A 15,405-nucleotide genomic window follows, 5' to 3' on the forward strand; every position below is an offset into this window, starting at 1 on the left:
AAAGCTTGCTTCCTCCATCCCCTCCCGCCAACCACAGACAACAGAGAGGGAATCATTATCCTTTTCGTCTCCTGACTGTTGCGCATCCATCACCTCTTTCTCCTCATCCACCTCCATTTTATTATTCAGCTCTTACACCTTCACTAAAAGTTTGTCTGGTACCATAAGACCCCCTCGCAGTAATTAACCCTCCAATGGCACCCGCCTTTGCGACAAAAGTTCGGAACTTAGAGATATGGTTAACCCTTCCGTGTCCTCCTCTGCTTCCACCTCTTCCGCTGGGACCACCTCCTCCTCCAGCAGCCTATTCAAAGTGTGCTCCAGCATGCAGATGACCAGAATAGTGATGCTGATGATGGCATTGTCAGCCCTAACCATCTTAGTAGCCATTTCAAAACTGTGTAGAAGGGTGCAGAGGTTCTTCATATGTGCCCATTCTGATTTGCACTACGTCCATACTGCGTTGGCCCAGGCTATTCAAAAGGACATACTGCATCATTTCTGCTGCCATAGTCACTGCAACATTTGCAGAGTGGAATGTCGGCACATCGCATATCAAATGGTTAACCAGTAAGCCGAAAGACCTCTGTAGTGAAGCAAGTTGATGACCTGTGGGGTGCGAATAGCAGAAGTGCATCCCTGAAATTGCTGTACCTCTAGGTTAAGAATCTGAGCCATGCAAGGCATGTGTGTGAGCTTTCCCTGGCTGCCACCAGGTTTGCAATGTTATCACACACAGCCTTCCCTGGCTCTATGTACAGTGGAGACAACCATTGCTCTAACTCAGCCTGAATAGCTGTGCACAACTCTTGAGCTGTGTGACTGCGATCTTCAAGGCACATTGATTTAAACATTGCCTGATTGCAGTGAGCCCTGGCTCCGCAGTATGGAAGTGGAGGATTCTGCACTGTTGAAATGCGTGTCTCATTAAGAAAAAGATCGAGGTCCTAGAGGAGGTGGAGGAGCCAGAAGCAGTGTTAGATACAGAGGCTTATCCAGCAAGCCTTGGGGATTCCAAGGCTTGTGGAGCAGCCCCTCGACCGCCTGCCCTTACAACCAACAGAGACACCCAGTGCCCAGTCAGCGAAATGTAACACCCCTTCCCATGTTTGGTCATCCAGGTGTCAGTGCATCCTGGTAGACATAGATTTTTTCACAATACTGGTGATGTTTGCAGCATGCCGGTGTAGCACAGGTACAAGTAAAGAAATAAAGAAGTAATGGTGACTGGGCAACAGCTACTGGGCCATCAATTTTCAGAAACCGTCTGTATTCAACAAGCCGGAAGGCAACATTTCTGTGGCGAACGGATTGGACATGGTGGAGTTCAAGCTCTTAGCTTTGGCATGTGTATGAGGAAAAATTATTTTACATGACCACAACTACAGGACCAAGAGCTGGTTGCAGTGCTGAGTGAGTGTGGAGTAGGGTGAATGGTACAAACTGCTGGACTGTGAGTGAGGTGCAGGTGGAGATGTTATGGTGGATTGAGAAAGTTGTGTTGTGCTTGGTGAAGCAAAAACAGCAGGCATCTCTACTTCCATAACAGCTGACAGGGTCTCACTGACCCTGAGTGTAGGGGATAAAGAAGTGGAGGTTCTGAGGCCGGAGACCTGTGTGAGAACACTTGCCACAATGATGGAGGAGGAAGAAGCAGCAAATGTGGTCGATTGGACAGATGGTGATTTGCAAGGCCCCTTACTAAGCATTTCATAGAATCATAGAATGTTAGAATTGTAAGGGACCCCAAGGGTCATCTTATCCAACCCCCTGCTCAGTGCAGGATTCACTAAACCATACCAGACAAATGTCTGCCCAGCTTCTGTTTGAAGACTTCCATTGAAGAAGAACTCACCACTTCTCGTGGCAGTCTGCTCCAATCATTGATCACCCTCACTGTCAAAAAGTTTTTTCTAATATCTAATCTATGTCTTCTCCCTTTCAGTTTCATTCAATTGCTTCTTGTGTTTCCATGTCAAATGAGAATAATGATGATTCCTCTACACTGTGACATCCCTTCAGATATTTGTAGACAGTTATTAAGTCTCCTCTTAGCCTTCATTTTTGCAATGTAAACATTCCCAGATTCTTTAACTGTTCCTCGTCAGACATACTTTGCAGTCCACCTACCATCCTGGTAGATCTTTTCTGATCTGGCTCCAGTTTTTCGATGTCTTATTTAAAATGAGGTGCCCAGAACTGGATGCAGTATTCCAAATAAGATCTAACCAAGGAGGATTAGAGGGGAATAATTACTTCATGTGATCTAGACTCTATACTTCTCTTATTACATCCTAGAACTATGTTTGCCTTTTTTGCTGCTGCATCACACTGTTGACTCATATGCCGTCTGTGATCTATTAGCATACTCAAGTCTTTTTCACGCGTGCTATTGCTTATTTCTATTCCCCCCATTCTGTAGATGTAATTTTCATTTTTCTTGCCCAGATATAGAATCTTGCATTTCTCTCTGTTAAATACCAATATACTAGACGCTTCCCATTGTTCAAGCTTATCTAGATCCTTCTAAATCTCCAGTCTTCTCCAGTGTTAAGGTACCTTCACACTGAGCAACTTTAGAACGATAACGATAGCAATCCGTGACGTTGCAGCGTCCTGGATAGCGATATCATTGTGTTTGACACGCAGCAGTGATCAGGATCCTGCTGTGACATCGCTGGTCGGAGCTAGAAGGCCAGAACTTTATTTCGTCGCTGGATCACCCGCTGACATCGCTGAATCGGCGTGTGTGACACCGATCCAGCGATGTCTTCACTTGTAACCAGGGTAAACATCGGGTTACTAAGCGCAGGGCCGCGCTTAGTAACCCGATGTTTACCCTGGTTACCATTGTAAATGTAAAAAAAAAAAAAACACTACATACTTACATTCCGGTGTCTGTCGCGTCCCCCGGCGTCAGCTTCCCTGCACTGTGTCAGCGCCGGCCGGCCATAAAGCAGAGCACAGCTCTGCTTTACGGCTGGCGCTTACACAGTGCAGGGAAGCTGATGCCGGGGGATGCGACAGACACTGGAATGTAAGTATGTAGTGTTTTGATTTTTTTACATTTACAATGGTAACCAGGGTAAACATCGGGTTACTAGGTGCGGCCCTGCGCTTAGTAACCCGATGTTTACCCTGGTTACTCGGGGACTTCGGCATCGTTGGTCGCTGGAGAGCTGTCTGTGTGACAGCTCTCCAGCGACCACACCACGACTAAACAGCGATGCTGCAGCAATCGGCATAGTTGTCTATATCGCTGCAGCGTCGCTTAATGTGACGGTACCTTTACTAAGTCCTCCTAGCTTTGCATTGTCTGCAAATTTGATTAGTTTACCTTCAGTTCTTTTATCCAGATAACTTATAAAAATGTTGAACATCACTGGGGTCAGGACAGAGCCTTGTGGTCAGGGCCGGCATCAGCACCCGGCGCACCCGGGCAGGTGCCTGGGCCTTGAGTAGGCAGGGGGCCCACTCGCCATCGGGGACACTGGTGCGCTATAGAGTGGACCCCCCGCCTGCTCCGGGCCCCAGCACTTGTGATACTTACCTCTCCCGGTTCCAGAGCTGCAGCATCTTCCATCCTCTGACTGTGACGTTCAGGTCAGAGGGTGCAATGTGGGTCACCGGTGCGCACCCTCTGCCTGAGCAGTCGCAGCACAGAGAGCAGGAAGACGCTGAGGAGTCAAGAAGCAGAGCAGCATCAAGCAACGAGAGGTGAGTATTTCATTTTTTTTTTTTAAATAGTTGGAGCAATATATGGGACCATCAGAAGGGGCCCATATATGGAGCATTATATGGGACTAATTCTATATGGAGCATCTTATGGGGCCAATTCTATAGCGAGCATCTTATGGGGCCAATAATATAGGAAGCATCTTATGAAGCCAATTCTTTAGGGAGCATTATATGGGGCTAATTTAATATGGAACATCTTATGGGGCCAATTCAATATGGAGCAGTATATGGGGCCAATAATATATGAAGCATCTTATGGGACTAATTATATATGGAGCATTTTATATGGCCAATTATATATGGAGCATTATATGGGGCCCATTATACATGGAGCATCTTATGGGGCCAATTGTTTTTGGAGCATTATATGGGACCCATTATGTAAGGAGTATTATATGGGCCCATTCTGTATGGAGCATCATATGGGGCCCATTCTGTATGGAGCAATATATGGGAATCAGTATACTGCATGGGGCCGACCATATACTGTATGGAGCATTATGTGAGGCCCATTATATATGGAGCAGTAGATGGGGCCCATCATATACTGTATGGAGAATTATATGTAGCTCACTACACTGTATGGAGCATTATATGGGGTCAATTCCGTATGGAGCAATATACGCGGCTCATTCTGTATGGAGCACTCTGTGGTGCCCATTATACTGTATGGAGCATTATATGGGGCTCATTATTCTGTATAGAGGACTATACTGTCCGGTTTCTGAGCTAATGTAGAATGTACAATAGATATCACTCATGTAATGTAAGAAGTAAGTGAAATATTTGGCATTGTAGTATACCTTTATTTCTCTGCAGTATCAGTGCATTATGAATTGTGGTATGTGTTAAAGAGGCCCACTGGGACTCTTTCGCCCAGGGCCCATGAAAACCTGGAGCCGGCCCTGCTTGTGGTAACCCACTTGAACCACTTTTACAATTGGATGTACAACCATTTATTACCACTCTTTGAGTCTGATCACTTAACTGATTCATCAGTTATGAATCTACCTAACCGTAGCCTTGTCAATCCCATAATTGGTCATGTTTTCAATAAGGATAGTACTAGATACTTTATTAAATGCTTTGCTGACGTCGAGATATACTATATCTCCCACCTTTCCCTGATCCAGTCTGGCATGACTTGTTTGCTACAAACCCATGTGGGTTTTGGTTAATTACTGCATTCTTATCAAAGCACTTACATATATTCTGTTTAAAAATGTGTCCAAATATCTGTCCTAGTATAGAAGTAAGGCTCACTGGTCTGCAATTCCCTGACTCCATCTTCTTTCCTTTTTTGAAAGATAGAGACAACATTTGCCTTTCTCCTATCTTCCAGGACTTCTCCTGTTTTCCAGGATTTTTCAAAAATTCTGGCTAGTGGTTCTGCAATTCTTTCTGCTAACTCTTTCAGCACCCTAAGATGTAATTCATCTCAACTAGGAGATTTAAATTAATTAAAATTATCTTAGTGTTCCCTCACCATCTCTCTGTTTATGGATAGAGTGGATTCTTTTATTACTTTGATGGCATCGTGAAGATCAGTTGCTGTTAAATTTGCTTTCTTAGAGAACACCGATGCAAAATAGGAATTTCGTCCTTCTCAACATCATTTTTGACTACTTCACCCTTTTCATTCGGTAAAAAATCCTATGGCTTCCCAGAAAAATATTTAAATGCTTTTTTTGGAGTGTTATATATCCCAAAATATGGACCAAAGACAACGTAATCTACTATATAATTGTCTAAGGGTCACTTCCGTCTTTCTGTCTGTCTATCTTTCTGTCACGGATATTCATTGGTCGCGGCCTCTGTCTGTCATGGAATCCAAGTCGATGATTGGTCTCGCCAGTTGCCTGTCATGGCTGCTGCGACCAATCAGCGGCGGCCACAGTCCGATTAGTCCCTCCCTACTCCCCTGCAGTCAGGTGCCCGGCACCCGCTCCATACTCCCCGCAGTCACCGCTCACACAGGGTTAATTGTTATGTTTGCTAATGACAGGTGTTATGAAGGCAATCCAGAAACACAGTGTGCTTAGCGATCAGAGCGCACACAGTGATCTGACAAATACCCAAAAATACAAGAACGAGCTCTGAGACGTGGAAACTCTGTAGACTGCACACCTGATCCTATCCTAAACACAACTAAAAGCGGCTGTGGATTGCGCCTAACAACTACCTAGGCAACTCGGCACAGCCTAAGAAACTAGCTAGCCTGAAGATAGAAAAATAGGCCTGACTTGCCCCAGAGAAAATCCCCAAAGGAAAAGGCAGCCCCCCACATATAATGACTGTGAGTAAGATGAAAAGACAAAACGTAGGGATGAAATAGATTCAGCAAAGTGGGGCCCGATATTCTAGGACAGAGCGAGGACAGTAAAGCGAACTTTGCAGTCTACAAAAAACCCTAAAGCAAAACCACGCAAAGGGGGCAAAAAAAAACCACCGTGCCGAACTAACGGCACGGCGGTACACCCTTTGCGTCTCAAAGCTTCCAGCAAAACTAAAGACAAGCTGGACAGAAAAAAAGCAACAAAAAAGCAAAAAGCACTTAGCTATACAGAGCAGCAGGTCACAGGAACAATCAGGAGAAGCTCAGATCCAACACTGAAACATTGACAAGGAGCAAGGATAGCAGCATCAGGCGGAGTTAAGTAATGAAGCAGTTAACGAGCTCACCAGAACACCTGAGGGAGGAAGCTCAGAAGCTGCAGTACCACTTGTGACCACAGGAGTGAATTCAGCCACAGAATTCACAACAGTACCCCCCCCTTGAGGAGGGGTCACCGAACCCTCACCAGAGCCCCCAGGCCGACCAGGATGAGCCGCATGAAAGGCACGAACAAGATCGGAAGCATGAACATCAGAGGCAAAAACCCAGGAATTATATTCCTGAGCATAACCCTTCCATTTAACCAGATACTGGAGTTTCCGTCTAGAAACACGAGAATCCAAAATCTTCCCCACAATATACTCCAATTCCCCCTCCACCAAAACCGGGGCAGGAGGCTCAACAGATGGAACCATAGGTGCCACGTATCTCCGCAACAACGACCTATGGAATACATTATGTATGGAAAAGGAGTCTGGGAGGGTCAAACGAAAAGACACAGGATTGAGAACCTCAGAAATCCTATACGGACCAATAAAACGAGGTTTAAATTTAGGAGAGGAAACCTTCATAGGAATATGACGAGAAGATAACCAAACCAGATCCCCAACACGAAGTCGGGGACCCACACGGCGTCTGCGATTAGCGAAAAGTTGAGCTTTCTCCTGGGACAAGATCAAATTGTCCACTACCTGAGTCCAGATCTGCTGCAACCTATCCACCACAGAATCCACACCAGGACAGTCCGAAGACTCAACCTGTCCTGAAGAGAAACGAGGATGGAACCCAGAATTGCAAAAAAATGGAGAAACCAAGGTAGCCGAGCTGGCCCGATTATTAAGGGCGAACTCAGCCAACGGCAAAAAGGACACCCAATCATCCTGGTCTGCAGAAACAAAACATCTCAGATATGTTTCCAAGGTCTGATTGGTTCGTTCGGTCTGGCCATTAGTCTGAGGATGGAAAGCCGAGGAAAAGGATAGGTCAATGCCCATCCTACCACAAAAGGCTCGCCAAAACCTTGAAACAAACTGGGAACCTCTGTCAGAAACAATATTCTCAGGAATGCCATGCAACCGAACCACATGCTGAAAGAACAAAGGTACCAAATCAGAGGAGGAAGGCAATTTAGCCAAGGGCACCAGATGGACCATTTTAGAAAAGCGATCACAGACCACCCAAATGACTGACATCTTTTGAGAAACGGGAAGGTCAGAAATGAAATCCATCGAAATATGTGTCCAAGGCCTCTTTGGGACCGGCAAGGGCAAAAGCAACCCACTGGCACGAGAACAGCAGGGCTTAGCCCTAGCACAAATCCCACAGGACTGCACAAAAGTACGTACATCCCGTGACAGAGATGGCCACCAGAAGGATCTAGCCACTAACTCTCTGGTACCAAAGATTCCAGGATGACCAGCCAACACCGAACAATGAAGTTCAGAGATAAGTTTATTAGTCCACCTATCAGGGACGAACAGTTTCTCTGCTGGACAACGATCAGGTTTATTCGCCTGAAATTTTTGCAGCACCCGCCGCAAATCAGGGGAGATGGCAGACACAATGACTCCTTCCTTGAGGATACCCGCTGGCTCAGATAAACCCGGAGAGTCGGGCACAAAACTCCTAGACAGAGCATCCGCCTTCACATTTTTAGAGCCCGGAAGGTACGAAATCACAAAGTCGAAGCGGGCAAAAAATAACGACCAACGGGCCTGTCTAGGATTCAAGCGCTTGGCAGACTCGAGATAAGTCAAGTTCTTATGATCAGTCAATACCACCACGCGATGCTTAGCTCCTTCAAGCCAATAACGCCACTCCTCGAATGCCCACTTCATGGCCAGCAACTCTCGATTGCCCACATCATAATTACGCTCAGCGGGCGAAAACTTCCTGGAAAAGAAAGCACATGGTTTCATCACTGAGCAATCAGAACCTCTCTGTGACAAAACCGCCCCTGCTCCAATCTCAGAAGCATCAACCTCGACCTGGAACGGAAGAGAAACATCTGGCTGACACAACACAGGGGCAGAACAAAAACGACGCTTCAACTCCTGAAAAGCTTCCACAGCAGCAGAAGACCAATTAACCAAATCAGCACCCTTCTTGGTCAAATCGGTCAATGGTTTGGCAATGCTAGAAAAATTACAGATGAAGCGACGATAAAAATTAGCAAAGCCCAGGAACTTTTGCAGACTTTTCAGAGATGTCGGCTGAATCCAATCCTGGATGGCTTGGACCTTAACTGGATCCATCTCGATAGTAGAAGGGGTAAAGATGAACCCCAAAAATGAAACTTTCTGCACACCGAAGAGACACTTTGATCCCTTCACAAACAAAGAGTTAGCACGCAGGACCTGAAAAACCATTCTGACCTGCTTCACATGAGACTCCCAATCATCTGAGAAGATCAATATGTCATCCAAGTAAACAATCAGGAATTTATCCAGATACTCACGGAAGATGTCATGCATAAAAGACTGAAACACAGATGGAGCATTGGCAAGTCCGAACGGCATCACTAGATACTCAAAATGACCCTCGGGCGTATTGAATGCAGTTTTCCATTCATCTCCTTGCCTGATTCTCACCAGATTATACGCACCACGAAGATCTATCTTAGTGAACCAACTAGCCCCCTTAATCCGAGCAAACAAGTCAGATAACAATGGCAAGGGATACTGAAATTTAACAGTGATCTTATTAAGAAGGCGGTAATCAATACACGGTCTCAGCGAACCATCCTTCTTGACTACAAAGAAGAACCCTGCTCCCAGTGGTGATGACGATGGGCGAATATGTCCCTTCTCCAGGGATTCCTTCACATAACTGCGCATAGCAGCGTGTTCGGGCACGGATAAATTAAATAATCGACCTTTAGGGAATTTACTACCAGGAATCATATTGATAGCACAATCACAATCCCTATGCGGAGGTAGAGCATCGGACTTGGGCTCTTCAAATACATCCTGATAATCAGACAAGAACTCTGGGACCTCAGAAGGGGTGGATGACGAAATCGACAAAAATGGAACATCACCATGTACCCCCTGACAACCCCAGCTGGATACCGACATGGAATTCCAATCCAATACTGGATTATGGGTTTGTAGCCATGGCAACCCCAACACGACCACATCATGCAGATTATGCAACACCAGAAAGCGAATAACTTCCTGATGTGCAGGAGCCATGCACATGGTCAGCTGGGCCCAGTATTGAGGTTTATTCTTGGCCAAAGGTGTAGCATCAATTCCTCTCAATGGAATAGGACACCGCAAAGGCTCCAAGAAAAACCCACAACGTTTAGCATAATCCAAATCCATCAGATTCAGAGCAGCGCCCGAATCCACAAACGCCATGACAGAAAACGACGACAAAGAGCATATCAAGGTAATGGACAGAAGGAATTTGGACTGTACAGTACCAATGACGGCAGACCTAGCGGACCGCTTAGTGCGCTTAGGACAATCAGAAATAGCATGAGTGGAATCACCACAGTAGAAACACAGACCATTCAGACGTCTGTATTCCTGCCGTTCAACTCTAGTCATAGTCCTATCGCACTGCATAGGCTCAGGTTTAACCTCAGGCAGTACCGCCAAATGGTGCACAGATTTACGCTCGCGCAAGCGTCGACCGATCTGAATGGCCAAAGACAAAGACTCATTCAAACCAGCAGGCATAGGAAATCCCACCATGACATCCTTAAGAGCCTCAGAGAGACCCTTTCTGAACAAAGCTGCCAGCGCAGATTCATTCCACTGAGTGAGTACTGACCATTTCCTAAATTTCTGACAATATACTTCTATATCATCCTGACCCTGGCACAAAGCCAGCAAATTTTTCTCAGCCTGATCCACTGAATTAGGCTCATCGTACAGCAATCCGAGCGCCAGGAAAAACGCATCGACACTACTCAATGCAGGGTCTCCTGGCGCAAGAGAAAATGCCCAGTCTTGAGGGTTGCCGCGCAAAAAAGAAATAATAATCAAAACCTGTTGAATAGGATTACCAGAAGAATGAGGTTTCAAGGCCAGAAATAGCTTACAATTATTTTTGAAACTTAGAAACTTAGTTCTATCTCCAAAAAACAAATCAGGAATAGGAATTCTTGGTTCTAACATAGATTTCTGATCAATAGTATCTTGAATTTTTTGTACATTTATAACGAGATTATCCATTGAAGAGCACAGACCCTGAATATCCATGTCCACACCTGTGTCCAGAATCACCCAAATGTCTAGGGGAAAAAAAAAAAGTGAACACAGAGCAGAAAAAAAAAAAAATGATGTCAGAACTTTTTCTTTCCCTCTATTGAGAATCATTAGTTTGGCTCCTTGTACTGTTATGTTTGCTAATGACAGGTGTTATGAAGGTGTTATGAAGGCAATCCAGAAACACAGTGTGCTTAGCGATCAGAGCGCACACAGTGATCTGACAAATACCCAAAAATACAAGAACGAGCTCTGAGACGTGGAAACTCTGTAGACTGCACACCTGATCCTATCCTAAACACAACTAAAAGCGGCTGTGGATTGTGCCTAACAACTACCTAGGCAACTCGGCACAGCCTAAGAAACTAGCTAGCCTGAAGATAGAAAAATAGGCCTGACTTGCCCCAGAGAAAATCCCCAAAGGAAAAGGCAGCCCCCCACATATAATGACTGTGAGTAAGATGAAAAGACAAAACGTAGGGATGAAATAGATTCAGCAAAGTGGGGCCTGATATTCTAGGACAGAGCGAGGACAGTAAAGCGAACTTTGCAGTCTAAAGCAAAACCACGCAAAGGGGGCAAAAAAAAAACCACCGTGCCGAACTAACGGCACGGCGGTACACCCTTTGCGTCTCAGAGCTTCCAGCAAAACTAAAGACAAGCTGGACAGAAAAAAAGCAACAAAAAAGCAAAAAGCACTTAGCTATACAGAGCAGCAGGTCACAGGAACAATCAGGAGAAGCTCAGATCCAACACTGAAACATTGACAAGGAGCAAGGATAGCAGCATCAGGCGGAGTTAAGGAATTGATGCAGTTAACGAGCTCACCAGAACACCTGAGGGAGGAAGCTCAGAAGCTGCAGTACCACTTGTGACCACAGGAGTGAATTCAGCCACAGAATTCACAACAGTTAATGCCAGCGGTAACGGACCGTGTTATGCCGCGGGTAACTGCCTATGCAGCGTTAATAGTAAAAAGATCTAATGTTAAAAATAATTAAAAAAAAAAAAATCATCATATACTCACCCTCCGGCGCCTTTCCCGCTCTTCGTGAAGTTCTGGTTCTAAGAATGGTATGCGACAGGGACCTTCCATGATGTCACAGTCATGTGACTGCGGCGTCATCACAGGTCCTGCGCGCCTGCCGGAGAAGGACCTTCCATAACATCACGGTCATGTGACCGCGACATCATCACAGGTCCTGTGCGCCTGCACGAGAAGGACCTTCCATAATGTCACGGTCATGTGACCGCGATGTCATCACAGGTTCTGCACGCCTACGCGAGAAGGACCTGCCATGACGTCACGGTCATGTGACCGCAACGTCATCACACCCTGGGACCGGAAGCTGGTGACAGAACTACAAGGGGCCCTCGGATCAGAAGGTGAGTATATGTTTATTTTTTATTTTACTACATGACTGGGCAATATACTACGTGACTGGGAAATATACTACGTGGCTGGGCAATATGCACTGTGCTGTATACTACGTCGCTGGGCAATATACTACGTGGCTGGGCAATATACTACGTGACTGGGCAATATACTACATGACTGGGCAATGTACTATGTAGCTGGGCAATATACTACGTAGCTGGGCAATATGCTACGTGACTGGGCAATATACTACGTAGCTGGGCAATATAGTACGTGACTGGGCAATTTACTACGTGGGCTGTGCAATATACTACGTGGCTCTGTGCTGTATGCCACGTTGCTGGGCAATATACTACGTAACTGGGCAATATACTACGTAACTGGGCAATATACTACGTGGCTGGGCAATATACTATGTAACTGGGCAATATACTACGTGGCTGGGCAATATGCTCTGTGCTGTATACTACGTCGCTGGGCAATAGACTACATGGCTGGGCAATATACTACATGGCTGGGCAATATACTACATAGCTGTGCAATATACTACGAGGACATGCATATTCTAGAATACCCGATGCGTTAGAATCGGGCCACCATCTAGTACTGTATAACTGATAAATGTAACCTAGAAAACATTTTTAAATAAAAAAGGAAAGTTCGGCATCCAAATCAAACATCTACTGTTCAGTCACGGACATCGAACACGGACATCACCAGGAAAGCCGTGCTACTGTTCGGGTGCGGCCCCCCCCCAAACACTGGTTGTTTATTGCGCCGTCATTAGTGTTGAGTAGTGTTGAGCATTCCGATACCGCAAGTATCGGGTATCGGCCGATATTTGCGGTATCGGAATTCCGATACTGAATTCCGATACTTCCCGCGTATCGGATACCGGAATCGGAAGTTCCCAGAATTCAAATTGAACGCAGCAGCCAATGAGGAATGAATGAAAGTGTGGGCACATCCTGTTTAGCATGGTGGGCATGTAAGTACTGGCAAGGCTTGGATTGGCTGCTGAAATGATGTCACTCTGCACTATAAAAAAGCGCTGCCGCCATTTTGCGCTCACTCTGCTGTGATTTCAGTTAGGGACAGGACGCTGTGTTCTAACTGAGGGCCAGTTGAGCTAGCTAATTGCTTTATTTTCCTTTCCAAAGGCTAATTTAGCAAAACGCTGTGTGTTCTTCACTGTTCACCTTGCTCTTGCCTTGCAGCGCTGTTTTAACAGCGTTCTGCAAGGTCTCTGTGTGTGTGTGTGTGCAGCTCACTCTGTAGTCTGTGTGCAGCCATATACCCGGTTGTATTCAGCTCAGGGGGGGTTCACACTGCCTCACACAGTTGTTCTTTTTTGCTCTTAGTGCAGCCTGCTGCACATTTTTTCTCAAATTTCCTATTAGTGTTTTTCCACCAGTCTCCAGCTCTATTGTGGAAAAACACTACATAGGATAACCTAGAGGGGGGTTTTTGGGCCTTGCAGCGCCGTTTACGGCTGTCTGCACGGTCTCCGTGTGAGCCCAGCTCGCCCTGTAGTCTGTGTGCAGCCATAGCCGGTTGGATTCAGCTCAGGGTTCGTTACTGGCTCATACCTTGAGAAAAATTTTCCTTTTTTTCAAATAGTGCAGCCTGTTTAAAATTTGAAAAAAAAAATTCCTATTAGTGTCTTTCCACTCGTATCCAGCTAAATAGTGGAAAAACACTATATAGGATAACCTAGAGGAGGGTTTTTTGGCCTTGCAGCGCCGTTTACGGCTGTCTGCACGGTCTCCGTGTGAGCCCAGCTCGCCCTGTAGTCTGTGTGCAGCCATAGCCGGTTGGATTCAGCTCAGGGTTCGTTACTGGCTCATACCTTGAGAAAAATTTTCCTTTTTTTCAAATAGTGCAGCCTGTTTAAAATTTGAAAAAAAAAATTCCTATTAGTGTCTTTCCACTCGTATCCAGCTAAATAGTGGAAAAACACTATATAGGATAACCTAGAGGAGGGTTTTTTGGCCTTGCAGCGCCGTTTACGGCTGTCTGCACGGTCTCCGTGTGAGCCCAGCTCGCCCTGTAGTCTGTGTGCAGCCATAGCCGGTTGGATTCAGCTCAGGGTTCGTTACTGGCTCATACCTTGAGAAAAATTTTCCTTTTTTTCAAATAGTGCAGCCTGTTTAAAATTTGAAAAAAAAAATTCCTATTAGTGTCTTTCCACTCGTATCCAGCTAAATAGTGGAAAAACACTATATAGGATAACCTAGAGGAGGGTTTTTTGGCCTTGCAGCGCCGTTTACGGCTGTCTGCACGGTCTCCGTGTGAGCCCAGCTCGCCCTGTAGTCTGTGTGCAGCCATAGCCGGTTGGATTCAGCTCAGGGTGCGTTACTGCCTCATACCTTGAAAAACAATTTCCTTTTTTTCAAATAGTGCAGCCAGTTTAAAATTTGAAAAAAAAAATTCCTATTAGTGTCTTTCCACTTGTATCCAGCTAAATAGTGGAAAAACACTATATAGGATAACCTAGAGGAGGGTTTCTTGGCCTTGCAGCGCCGTTTACGGCTGTCTGCACGGTCTCCGTGTGATTTAAACTAGCTCTGTAGCCCGATCTGCACCAAAAAAAAGGTTAAGTTCACCAAACACAACTTACACTTGTGTAGGCCACATTTGAAAAATAATAAAGTTTAGTCCACAATTTACAACATTAGTGTTTCTTACACCTGTTAGGAGGAGCATTACAGGAATAAGCACACTAAGGCCTTAGTACTTTTCTGCTTATCTTTATCTGTCAACCAAGATGAAGAGGGCAGGGAGTAAGGCACGTGGGCGTGGGCGCGGAGCAGGGAGAGGAGCAGGGAGAGGACGTGGTGATTCTGTGCCTGCTGCGGGCGCCGGTGACTCGTCGTCACTCAGTTTCAGCAGGGAACAGTCCTTCATGCGCAGCTTTGTCGGAGAGCGCCGTGCACCGCTGCTGCGTGAAGACCAAATTGAAGCCGTTGTCGGGTGGATGGCAGCTAACGCCTCGGCATCGACTTCAGTTAGTGCCACATCCTCTCAGGCACAGAGCACTGGAGAGCAGCCATCTGTCTCTTCACCACCTGCCAAATTGGCCAGGCAGTCAGAGAGCCCAGGACAGGAGCCGTCTCTACTTCTGTTCTCTGAATCTCTTGGCTTGGAAACAGGGGGCCAGCCAAGCAGCATTGGAGAAATGGAAGAAGAGGCAGTGTGCAGTGATGCCCAACACCTTTTTCTCTCTGACTCTGAAGAGGCAGGTGGGCCAGTGCCTCCGGTGACCACAGCGCAGTACGCATCTGATGATGAAACTCAGGTGCCGCTTTCTCGTGCGTACTGTGCTGCTGAGACTACCCAGGAGGAGCAGTTGGTGGCAGAGGGTAGTGGAGATGATGAGGTCCTTGACCCATCGTGGCGTGAGGAACAGGAAGGTGGTGGGAGCAGCTCAGAGGAAGAGCTTCCTCTTACGGGCCAAA

The sequence above is a fragment of the Ranitomeya imitator genome, chromosome 1 (assembly GCF_032444005.1).
Source record: "Ranitomeya imitator isolate aRanImi1 chromosome 1, aRanImi1.pri, whole genome shotgun sequence".
Taxonomy (NCBI): domain Eukaryota; kingdom Metazoa; phylum Chordata; class Amphibia; order Anura; family Dendrobatidae; genus Ranitomeya; species Ranitomeya imitator.